Source organism: Schistocerca americana, chromosome 6 (genome assembly GCF_021461395.2).
Source record: "Schistocerca americana isolate TAMUIC-IGC-003095 chromosome 6, iqSchAmer2.1, whole genome shotgun sequence".
NCBI classification, from domain to species: Eukaryota; Metazoa; Arthropoda; class Insecta; order Orthoptera; family Acrididae; genus Schistocerca; species Schistocerca americana.
In genome coordinates, this window is record NC_060124.1 from 73,136,585 (window position 1) to 73,148,777 (window position 12,193).

Here is a 12,193-nt window from a genome sequence, read left to right on the forward strand (position 1 = left end):
CTTTTGCGTATCGCTATCATTGACCCGCAAGTCGCCGAAGTGGCGTCAACTAAAAAGGTCTTGCAATACGGCCACCAATGCCGTACGATCATTTCATTCCACTGATAGTTATACGGCGAGTTCTGTCTTTATGTCGAAATTTGAGTTGTTTTACTCATTGCGGTAGTATGGACAGCACCGCATCGATTATTCTCCAGGCAGCTTCCGTTTCAAATGCCCTTTTGGTTGTAGATTAATCACTACAAACTTAAGCATTGGCTGATTGTTAGCGTAAAAGCGCAAGCATCCAGAAGGTTCTGTACAGTTCTACATCCACATCTACATGGATACTCTGCAAATCACATTTACGTGCCTGGTAGAGAGTTCATCGAACCACTTTCACGATAATTCTCTTTTATTACAGTGTCCTACAGAGCGCGGAAGAAACGAACACCTGTATCTTTCCGTGCGAGCTCTGATTTCTCTTATTTTATTATCACGATCGTTTCTCCCTATGTACGGCGGCGTCTACAAAATATTTTCGCATTCGGAGGAGAAAGTTGGTGACAAGATTCCGCCGCAACGAAAAACGCCTTTGTTTCAATGATACCCACCCCAAATCCTGTATCATTTCAGTAACACTCTCCCCTATTTCGCGATAGCACAAAACGTACTGCCCTCCTTTGAACTTTCTCGATATACGCCCTGAGTCCTTCCTGGTAAGGATCCCACACTGCGCAGCAGTATTCTAAAAGAGGACGGACAAACGTGGTGTAAGCAGTCTCTTTAGTAGCTCTGTTACATTTTCGAAGTGCCCTGCCAATAAAACGCGGTCTTTCGTTAGCCTTCCCCGCAACATTTTCTGTGTGTTCCCTCAAATTTAAGTTGTTCGTAATTGTAATTCCTAGGTATTTAGTTCAATTCATGGCCTTTATATTTGACTGATTTATCGCGTAATCAAAGTTTAACGGATTCCTTTCAGCACTCATGTGGATGACCTTATACTTTTCCTTATTTAGGATCAACTGAAAATTTTTGGACCTTGCAGATATCTTTTCTAAATCGTTTAGCAATTTCTTTCCATCTTCTGATGACTTTACAAGTCGATAAACGACAGCATCAACCGCAAACAACCTAAGACGGCTGCTCATATTGTGTCCCAAATCGTTTATACAGATAACGAAGAGCAAAAGGGCCTATAAAACTACCCTGGGGAACTCCAGAAATCACTTCTCTTCTACTCCATTACTTTCCGTCAATTACTACAAACTGTGACCTGTCTGAGAGGAAATCACGTATCCAGTCACATAACTGAGACTATATTCCATAAGCACGGAATTTCACTACAAGCCGCTTGCATGGTACAGCGTCAAAAGCCCTTTGGAAATCTAGAAATACGGAATCAATTTGAAATCCCTTGTCAATAGCACTCAACACTTCGTGTGAGGAAAGAGCTAGTTGTCTTTCACAAGAACGAAGTTTTCTAAATCCATCTTGACTGTTTGTCAATAGACCGTTCTCTTCGACGTAATGCGTAATGTTCGAATACAATATATGCTCCAAAACCCTGCTGTATATCGACGTTGATGACATCGACCTGTAATTTAGTGGATTACTGGTACTACCTTACTTGAACTTCGGTGTGACCTATCAAACTTTACAGTTTTTGGGCACGGATCTTTCTTCGAGCGAACGATTGTATATGATTGTTAAGTATGGAGCTACTGTATGAGCACAGTCTCAAAGGAAGCTAACTGGTATACAGCCTGCACCGCAAGACATACAGTCCGGACCGCAAGACTTGCTTTTGTTAAGTGATTTAAGTTGCTTCACTACTTCGAGGGTATCTATTTCTACGTTACTCATGTTTGCAGCTGTTCTTGATTCGAATTCTGGAATGCTTATTTCGTCTTCTTTGTTGAAGGAATGTGGGAAGGCTCTCTCAGACAGTTTTCCCATTGGTATCAGGCAGAGAAGACATTGATTGTGTCTTACTGGTAGCGTACTTGACATACGACCAGAATCTTTTTGGATTTTCTGCGAGCTTTCGCGACAATCTCTTTTGATTTTCTACGAGCATTCGAGACTGTTTCATTATGGAAATTATTATAAGCATCTCGAATTGAAGTTAGCGCTAAATTTCGAGCGCCTGTAAAAGATCGCCAGTCTTGGAGATTTTGCGTCCGTTTAAATTATGCATGTTTTTTTGTTGTTTCTGCAACAGTGTTCTGACTGGTTTTGTGCATCAAGGAGGATCAGCTCCGTCGTTCGTTAATTTATTGGGTATAAATCTCTCAATTGCTGCCGATACTATTTCTTTGAATTCAAGTCACGTCTGGTCTGCACTTTGTTAATTTGGAAGGAGTGGAGCCTGTCTCTCGGTAAGGAATAAATTATAAAGATCTTCAGTCTAGGACATAACATACAGGGTTTTTATAGTTAAACCTGCGCTGCTTGAGAGGGTTCACATGTGCACGAGTAGTGATCGTAGGACAACTAAATCTTATGGGAACATTTGTAAGGACATGCGAAAGATAAATAACGGTTAAAGCATTTTAATTTTCACATGAGGGTTAACATTGTTAATTGCGTACTATATTTGCATTCCAGGTCTCAAACGTTGTTCATTGTGACGATCAACTGCATCCACGACAGCCTGGAATCGCACTAGAGATTTCTCTATAGCTTTCCGAAACGTTCAGCTTACAGCGTGTATTAGCTAGTGTCCCGTAGACAAACCCTGTCCTTCAGGGAAGGAGGGAGGCGGGGGTGGAACAGACGGCCGAGGGTGAGTGGGGGTGCAAGCTAATGTCTGACTGCACTCAGGGGTTATGATCTAAGAAATGTTGGGAGTCACTCGTCTATACCTTAGAACTCCCCTTCGTGTGCGTACTATAACTCCTCGAAAATGTGATCTCGATGTCTCCCGTATAAAGCTGTTACAGACCTAGGGAATCCACGTTACGTGCAAACCTTGACATACTGCAGCAGAATGGTTTGAAAAGTACAGATTCATTGCCCTCAGTAAGTAACAATAGCAGATTCTCTAAAAGTTTCGAACTGGATATAATATGCCAGCGACAGTATCCACATTATCTTCCTGAGCATTGCGATTAGTCGCCTTAGGATATAACAACGGCTACTGGCTGTCTGTTGCAAGACTAGATTGCGAGACTCCTCTCAAACAATGTCGAAGACAATGCTGCATCTTATGTCCTCATACAGAGGTATGTGGTAGGTTGGTCGAGAGGCCGAAAAACATCCTCCCTCATCGAGCGGTCTAATCTCGTCGGAGATGGAAGCAAACAAGACCGGACTGTGGAAAACTGCGCCCTTGAAACAGGTGTATGGCGAAACAGCTGAGAGTACTGTGTGGTCACTCACCTCACTTCTGCACTACTGGAAAACCCAGTATAGCACTGCGTGTTGTTCTGTACCCAACAAGTACTGCTGTCTGTTCTCACAACAAAGTCAAACAAGTGAAACATTGTAACCGCATTTCAACATTAATCTTCATATTTTTTACTGGGCGATTAAGCATTTTAAATCATGGCACCGGCACATTTCTGCCACTTTGTGGGTATTTCTTGAGAGGATTGTTCGTGAATATTGGCTGTGACAGTAACACGCTAGATACCATACGTAGGAACGATGTGGTAGAGTACAGCCTAATCTGTGTCTTGCTAAACAGCGGTTCATCCGAGGATGCTCGGATGAAAGAAAACTGATCGTGGCTTAACGAACCCAACAAAAATAACATCTGTGGTGGTTTTTTTAACTCTCAGTGATAGACCCAGTTTGTAACATCCCACACGGCATTTTGAACATGAGAAAAGTCGCTGCTCGTTGGGTTCTGTGATTGCTCACATCCAGTCAAAAGACAGGACGAATCGATGGAGAGAGATAATTTTGCAGCTATGACAGGTCGCTCGAAGCGAATTAATTATCCATCCACTAAATGGACTAGTGTCAGGTGGCTCACTATAACATCGGGGCAGAAGAGCAAAGCAATCAGCGCAAACAATGGATTCACCACATCCGAAAAAGTTGTGTGACAGACCATCACATACACTGAAGCGCCAAAGAAACTGATATAGGTATTCACATTCAAATAGAGAGATATTAAACAGGCAGAATATGGCGCTGCGGTCGGCAACGCCTATACAGGGTGTTACAAAAAGGTACGGCCAAACTTTCAGGAAACATTCCTCACACACATATAAAGAAAAGATGTTATGTGGACATGTGTCCGGAAACGCTTAATTTCCATGTTAGAGCTCATTTTAGTTTCGTCAGTATGTACTGTACTTCCTCGATTCACCGCTACTTGGCCCAACTGAAGGAAGGTAATGTTGACTTCGGTGCTTGTGTTGACATGCGACTCATTGCTCTACAGTACTAGCATCAAGCACATCAGTACGTAGCACCAACAGGTTAGTGTTCATCACGAACGTGGTTTTGCGGTCAGTGCTATGTTTCCAAATGCGGAGTTGGCAGATGCCCATTTGATGTATGGATTAGCAAGGGGCAATAGCCGTTGCGCGGTACGTTTGTATCGAGACAGATTTCCAGAACGAAGGTGTCCCGACAGGAAGACGTTCGAAGCAATTGATCGGCGTCTTAGGGAGCACGGAACATTCCAGCCTATGTCTCGCGACTGGGGAAGACCGAGAACGACGAGGACACCTGCAATGGACGAGGCAATTCTTCGTGCAGTTGACGGTAACCCTAATGTCAGCGTCAGAGTAGTTGCTGCTGTACAAGGTAAGGCTGACCACGTCACTGTATGGAGAGTGCTACGGGAGAACCAGTTGTTTCCGTACCATGTACAGCGTGTGCAGACACTATCAGCAGCTGATTGGCCTCCACGGGTACACTTCTGCGAATGGTTCATCCGACAATGTGTCAATCCTCATTTCAGTGCAAATGTTCTCTTTACGTATGAGGCTTCATTCCAACGTGATCAAATTGTAAATTTTCACAATCAACATGTGTGGGCTGACGAGAATCCGCACGCAATTGTGCAATCACGTCAACACAGATTTTCTGTGAAGGGCAGGCATTGTTGGTGATGTCTTGATTGGGCCCCATGTTCTTCCACCTACGCTCAATGGAGCATGTTATCATGATTTCATACGGGATACTCTACCTGCGCTGCTAGAACATGTGCCTTTACAAGTACGACACAACATGTGGTTCATGCACGATGGAGCTCCTGCACATTTCAGTCGAAGTGTTCGTACCTTCTCAACAACAGATTCGGTGACCAATGGATTGGTAGAGGTGGACCAATTCCATCGCCTCCACGCTCTCCTGACCTCAACCCTCTTGACTTTCATTTATGGGGGGCATTTGAAAGCTATTGTCTACGCAACCCCGGTACCAAATGTAGAGACTCTTCGTGCTCGTATTGTGGACGGCTGTGATACAATACACCATTCTCCAGGGCTGCATCAGCGCATCAGGGATTCCATGCGACGGAGGGTGGATGCATGTATCCTCGCTAACGGAGGACATTTTGAACATTTCCTGTAACAATGTGTTTGAAGTCACGCTGGTACGTTCTGTTGCTGTGCGTTTCCATTCCGTGATTAATGTGATTTGAAGAGAAGTAATAAAATGAGCTCTAACATGGAAAGTAAGCGTTTCCGGACACATGTCCACATAACATATTTTCTTTATTTGTGTGTGAGGAATGTTTCCTGAAAGTTTGGCCATAACTTTTTGTAACACCCTGTATAAGACAACGAGTGTGTGGCTACAATGGCAGGTTATCAAGATTTAAGCGAGTTCCAACGTGGTGTTATAATCCGCGCACAAGAAATGGGACACAGCATCTCCGAGGTAGCGATGAAGTGGGGAGTTTCCCGTACGACAATTTCTCTAGTGTACCATGAATATCAGGAATCTGGTAAAATGTCAATTCTCCGACATCGCTGAGGCCGGGAAAAGTTCTGCAAAAACGGGCCCAACAACGACTGAAGAGAATCGTTCACCGTGACAGAAGTGCTATCCTTCCGCAAATTGCTGCAGATTTCAATGCCGGTCCATGAACAACTTTCAGCGAAACATCGTCGATATGGGCTTTCGGAGCCGAAGGCCCACTCTTGTACCCTTGATAACTGATAACACAAAGCTTTACGTATCGCCTGGACCCGTCACCACGACATTGGACTGTTGATGAGTGGAAACATGTTGCCTCGGATGAGTCTTGTTTCAAATTGTATCGAGCAGATGGATGTGTTTGGTTATGGAGACAACCTCACGAATCCATACATCAGCATGTCAGCAGGGGACTGTTGAAGCTGATGGAACCTCTGTAATGGTGTGGGGCGTGCGCAGATAGAGTGATATGGGACCCCTGATACGTCTACGACTCTGACAGGTGATACATACGTAAGCATCCTGTCTCATCACCTGCATCCATTCATGTCTATCGTGTATTCCGACGGACTTGAGCAATTCCAGCACGACAATGCGACACCCCACACGTCTAGAATTACTATAGAGTGGCTCCAGGAACACTCTTATGAGTTTAAACACTTCCGCTGTCCACCAAACTCCCGAGACATTAACATAACTGAGCATGCCTGGGACGCCTTGCAACGTGCTGTTCAGAAGAGATCTTCACCCCGACGTACTCTTAAGGGCTTATGGACAGCGCTTAAGGATTCATGGTGTCAGTTCCCTCCGGCACTACTTCATACGTTAGTCGGTTCCATGCAACGTCGTGCTGCGGCACTTCTACCTGCTCTCGGGGGCCTACACGATATTAGGCAAGTGTACCAGTTTCTATGCTCCTCATTGTATATTGCTTGGTGATAATGAAAAGAAATTGGTAACTTAATGCTATCTTAACTGCGCAGGAGAGAAATACATCGTTACTGGCTTCTGCTGTAACATTCGTGAATTCCTTCGCTGAGGCAGGCTTGCGAAGGTGCAATGACAGACCTGGACGGTCGCCGCGCTACGAATACGGGATAGCTCAAGGCCTTCCCTGATGGGCTGCTGGTTCACGACAGTGTCGTGGCCACACGCTGACCAGTTTCTGTAGTCTGCGTGTTGATACGGACCTTGAAAACTATAGCAGGGTTACCTCAGGTCCCCTGAGCACTGATGTGACCAATCTGAATTTCCTGTCAGCAATTGCAAATATGCAACACCGACATTGTATCATGTTCAGTGTGAGAAAAGCCTAGGATCTAACTTCCCGGATGACGACAGCCAATCAGAAGGTTTATCGGCATAGGCGCTGTAGCGTAAATGTCTGAACCAATGAGTCGCGACACAACATATACAGTGGAACAACCTCTGGACAGTTAGTGAGCGCACAGTAAGTGATAGAGGAGAAGTTTTGGCTGCTGCTTTCATGGGAACTGAGAGAAATTCTTCTCGTCATTGTGGCGAAAGCTGTGTCACTCCCTGCAGCGTTTTTCTGGGAGCGTAGAGCAACCGGAAGAAATTGAGGAGTGGGTGCGTGGCAGTGGCAGTGAGGGCATATCGAGAGAGAGAGAGAGGTGCCTGGTAGCTGCCTGGTGCAGTTTTCGCTCAATCGTTCAAGTTAGTGTCGCTTTTATAGAGATAGCGCTGCTTTTCCTCTCGGCAGCTCATAATTTAAGAGAGCAATACAGCAACCTGTGTTGCTTTTCAGTGTCTCTATTTATTTGGATCTTTAATCCAGTTTTAACTTGCGTTTGCGAGCTGTACAGATTGTGGAAATCCAGTCGCAGTTCCATGGCAATCTTTTGTTCAGTTAGAAGTTTCCACTGCTTGTTACTAAATCAGTCTCTGTAAGCTCCGTATTATATGTTTGTGTTCGAAATTTAGCCAGAATTACCTCCCATTCTATAAAAAATCTGTATGTTACCAAAATTATGTACCCATGAACTGTCATCAAATTCAAACTCGTATGCTAACCTTTGACGTAACAGAACCCAATTTGAAGTGAACTGTAACTGGTCTGAATACAACTTGTCTTTCTACTATTGTGCAAGTAATCAAAATTTCCACCTACCTCATTCTTTGACAAAATTGTTGCAGATTTCTCGAAAGCACAACAGCCAGCAGGCAGCGAGCGGCTAAGCTAGATTTCTGTTTCTAAATAAATGGTCGTCAGTCTTCTGACTGGTTTGATGCGGCCCGCCACAAATTCCTCTCCTGTGCCAACCTCTTCATCTGAGAGTAGCACTTGCAACCTACGTCCTCAATTATTTGCAGGATCTGTTCCAATCTCTGTCTTCTTCTACAGTTTTTGCCTTCTACAGCTCCCCCTAGTACCATTCTAAATCGACTCATGTTTCTTCTTCTATCTCATCAGACAAATCTTCCCCCTCAAAGAGGCTTCCAATGTATTCTTTCCACCTATCAGCTCTTTCGTCTGCTTTTAACAGTGGAATGGAATTCCCGTTGCACTCTTAATGATATTACCCTTGCTTTTAATGTCACTGAGATTGTTTTGACTTTCCTGTATGCTGAGTCTGCCCTTCCGACTATCATTTCTCTTTCTATGTCTTTACATTTTTCCTGCAGCCATTTCGTCTTAGCTTCCCTGCGCCTCCTATTTCTTTCATTCCTCAGCGACTCGTATTTCTGTATTCCTGAGTTTCCCGGAACATTTTTGTACTTCCACCTTTCATCGATCAATTGAAGTACTTTTTCTGTTACCCATGGTTTCTTACAGTTACCTTCTTTGTACCTATGTTTTCCTTCCCAACTTCTGTGATGGCCCTTTATAGAAAAGTCCATTCCTCTTCAACTGTATTGCCTACTGAGCTATTCCTTATTGCTGTATTTATAGTCTTAGAGAACTTCAACCGTACCTCCTCATTCATTAGTACTTCCGTATCCCACTTCTTTACGCATTGATTCTTCCTGACTAATGTCTTAAACTTCAGCCTACTCTTCATCACTACTATATTGTGGTCTGAGTCTATATCTGATCCTAGGTACACCTTACAATCCAGTATCTGATTTCCGAATCTCTGTCTAACCATGTGTAATCTAACTGAAATCTTCCCGTATCACACGGCCTTTTCCAAGTATACCCCCTTCTCTTGCGATTCTTGAACAGAGTTTTCGCTATAACTAGCTGAAACTTGTTACAGAACTCAGTTAGTCTTTCTCCTCTCTCATTCCTTGTCCCAAGCCCATATTCTCATGTAACCTTTTCTTCCACTCCTTCACCTACGACTGCATTCCAGTCCCTCATGTCTATTAGATTTTCATCCCCCTTTACATACTGTATTACCCTTACAGTATCATCATACACTTTCTCTATCTCTTCATCTTCAGCTTGCGACGTCGGCATGTATACCTGAACTATCGTTGTCTGTGCTGGTTTGCTGTCAATTCTGATAAGAACAACCCTGTCACTGAACTGTTCACACTAACACATTTTCTGCCCTACCTTCCTATTTATAACGAATCCTACTCCCATAATACGATTTTCTGCTGCTGTTGATATTACCCTATGCTCATCTGACCATAAATTCTTGTCTTCTTTCCACTTCACTTCACTGACTCCTACTATATCTAGCTAGAACCTTAACACTTCTCTTTTAAGATTTTCTAGTTTCCCTACCACGTTCAAGCTTCTGACATTCCACGCCCCGACTCAAGTGGCTTCTCAAAATCCTTCCACATTTGGCTACTTCTTGGTGCTCGCCCCTGTGGCAGTGAAAGTATTTTGGTAATATATGGAAAGACTGATACGAGATCCACTTACAAAATAGACACAGACTGTAGCAATGAGCCTGTAGTGCCCATACGCATCTACTCCCATGGCTTCTGTGGCTGGGACTAAGCAGGAAACGTTTGTTGAAAAGCAGCATGATCCTGAAGTACCAGTCCTGAGCATTCCGCCAGCAGTGGTCCATTGAGAGTTGAGTATCATCTGCCAGTGACTCGTATGCGGGAGACGGTGGGTAGTGTAGTTGAGGAATGATAGCGAGGAAATAATTACCACCTGTTGTCAGAAGGATGACGTCGTCCGCTACTCACTACGTTTGTTGCATGGTAAAGACATTTTTGGTCGGTTCCAAGGCCCAATATGACAGATTTGTGTGACCAACAGAGCCAAATCTGGTGATCTGGCACAAAACAGTTTCTTGCTGAATGACTAAGAAACATTTGTAGTTAGCGTAAACCAACGGATAAACATCGAATTGAAAAGAAAATTAGTGACATTAAGAAAGATGTTCTAGGAGCAGTCGATGAATTTTCGTAATTGCTGCAGTTAAGGACAACGACAAGTCAGGAGAACCAACTAAGGGAACCAGAACAGCACTTAATTATAACTGTTCTGAAAGTGAAATGGAAGTGGATAGCACATGAAGTCAAACGAATGGGTAGTAGATTGACTAAAGATGATACAGATCTGCTGGAGTTCAGTAGATACTAAGAGGAGACAGAGACATCCTATTGGGAAAGGCGGGTATGCGACATTAGAAACGTACAAGAGCAAGTCGTAGGGGTAACGCTGACGATTGTACTTTATTTAGGAATGGATAACTAGTAGATAGCATATTTATAAAAACAGAAAAGCCAAAACACTAAGCGCCCTTGCTCAATAGCGTCTTGGTCCACTTTCGGGACACAATACAGAATCAGTTCTGAGTGGAGAGTTTGTAGCATTACATGGGGAATCGTCCGAGTAGCCCACGAAATCTTTAAGCAACACTCTTGTCGGAGTGTACATTAAAGTCAGATGTACTTTGTGTCACGTGAGAGTAGGAGAGTCAAAACAGGTAGTAACGCGTGACGTCATGTCAAGTCGAGATTTTTTTGTAGTGCAATCTTTGCTGAGCGATTGACACTGTGTAAGAATCAATAGGTAATGAGTTTTTTTTTTTTTTTTTTTGACATAGCAGATCACAATGCTGCGTTATGCGTGATTTTATTTCTTTAGAAAATATAATAACTTCTAAGGTTCTGAAGTGCGCGGACAAGTTGTAATCGAGTGCGGGTCCTCTTTAAATTTAAAGAATTGACATAAAACTGATAATCCATAATCCGGAGTTGGTTTGGAAAACATTCTAGAGAGCCACGGCCAAACTTTGTTATAAACTGATCGCGGTCGGACTTTGAAATAACGGCGCGAAATTTGAGATACGCGGTAGGCTATCGAGCGTTACATATGCGTGAAGGATTAATTGACACTCACCGTAATTTCTTGACATTAACTTGGTAATAATTATTAAAGAATTATTGGAGGTTATAGTAATCGTTCATGGTGCTTACAGTAAATGGGGTTTGATTTACTGTTTGAATAGGACACATATTTACTGTTTGAATACGAAATATATTAATCACGGAACAGTCGATTGATTGATACGTTGGTTAGCAACCAATAAACAGATAGCAATGGAATTACCGGAACGATCATTTCAATCATTGGTGACCACTACACACACACCAGAAAACTAACTACGCTCTTTGTGAATGACATTTGGAACGGATGAGTTTTGTTTCAGCTCTTTGGGATCAATAAACTTCATCCGAAGTTGGAACTTTATAAACTGTGTCGTGTTCCTTCAGTTTAGTAGATCGATAAATTTTATAGTCTACACTACAATTTTCACCTTTTAAAAAAGAGAGCACTTACCTTTTTTATAAAAATGTTTCAGCTTTAGTCATCAACCTTCCCAAAACTGAGATAAGGGTGACCTTCACACATAGCACTACGTCATCGTGATCAACCACATATCTGCCCTCTTCTCCTTTTCTTTTGTCGAAAACCCTGAGATATAGCCGCGGTACGACAAAGGATAAAGGAAGAGGGTTTGGACAGCTAAGGAGAAAAGAAGAAAACGACGACGACGGAGCAAGAGAGAGAAAGAGGTAGAGGGGAGGTCACAAGTTCCATATCACCCATCATCAACAGTGATATGTACCGGTGCCCCTTCAAGCATCTTCCACAACCCCACCCAAGAGCCATGGGTGAAATTTGATCCTAGCTTGCTGCCGGCTTAATCGATAACTTTACATATGAAGTACGTATGAGGTAACTATGAAAACACAGTCTAAAAAAAAGAAAGTAACCGACATCGGTTGCTATGATGTACATGTGCAGAGAAACAACTGATTACAATTTCAGAAAAAGTGGATGAATCATTCAAAAGCAAGAGCTTCACAAATTGAGCAAGTCAATAATGCGTTTGTCCACCTCCGGCACTCACCCAGGCAGTTATTCGGCTTGGCATTGATTGACAGAACA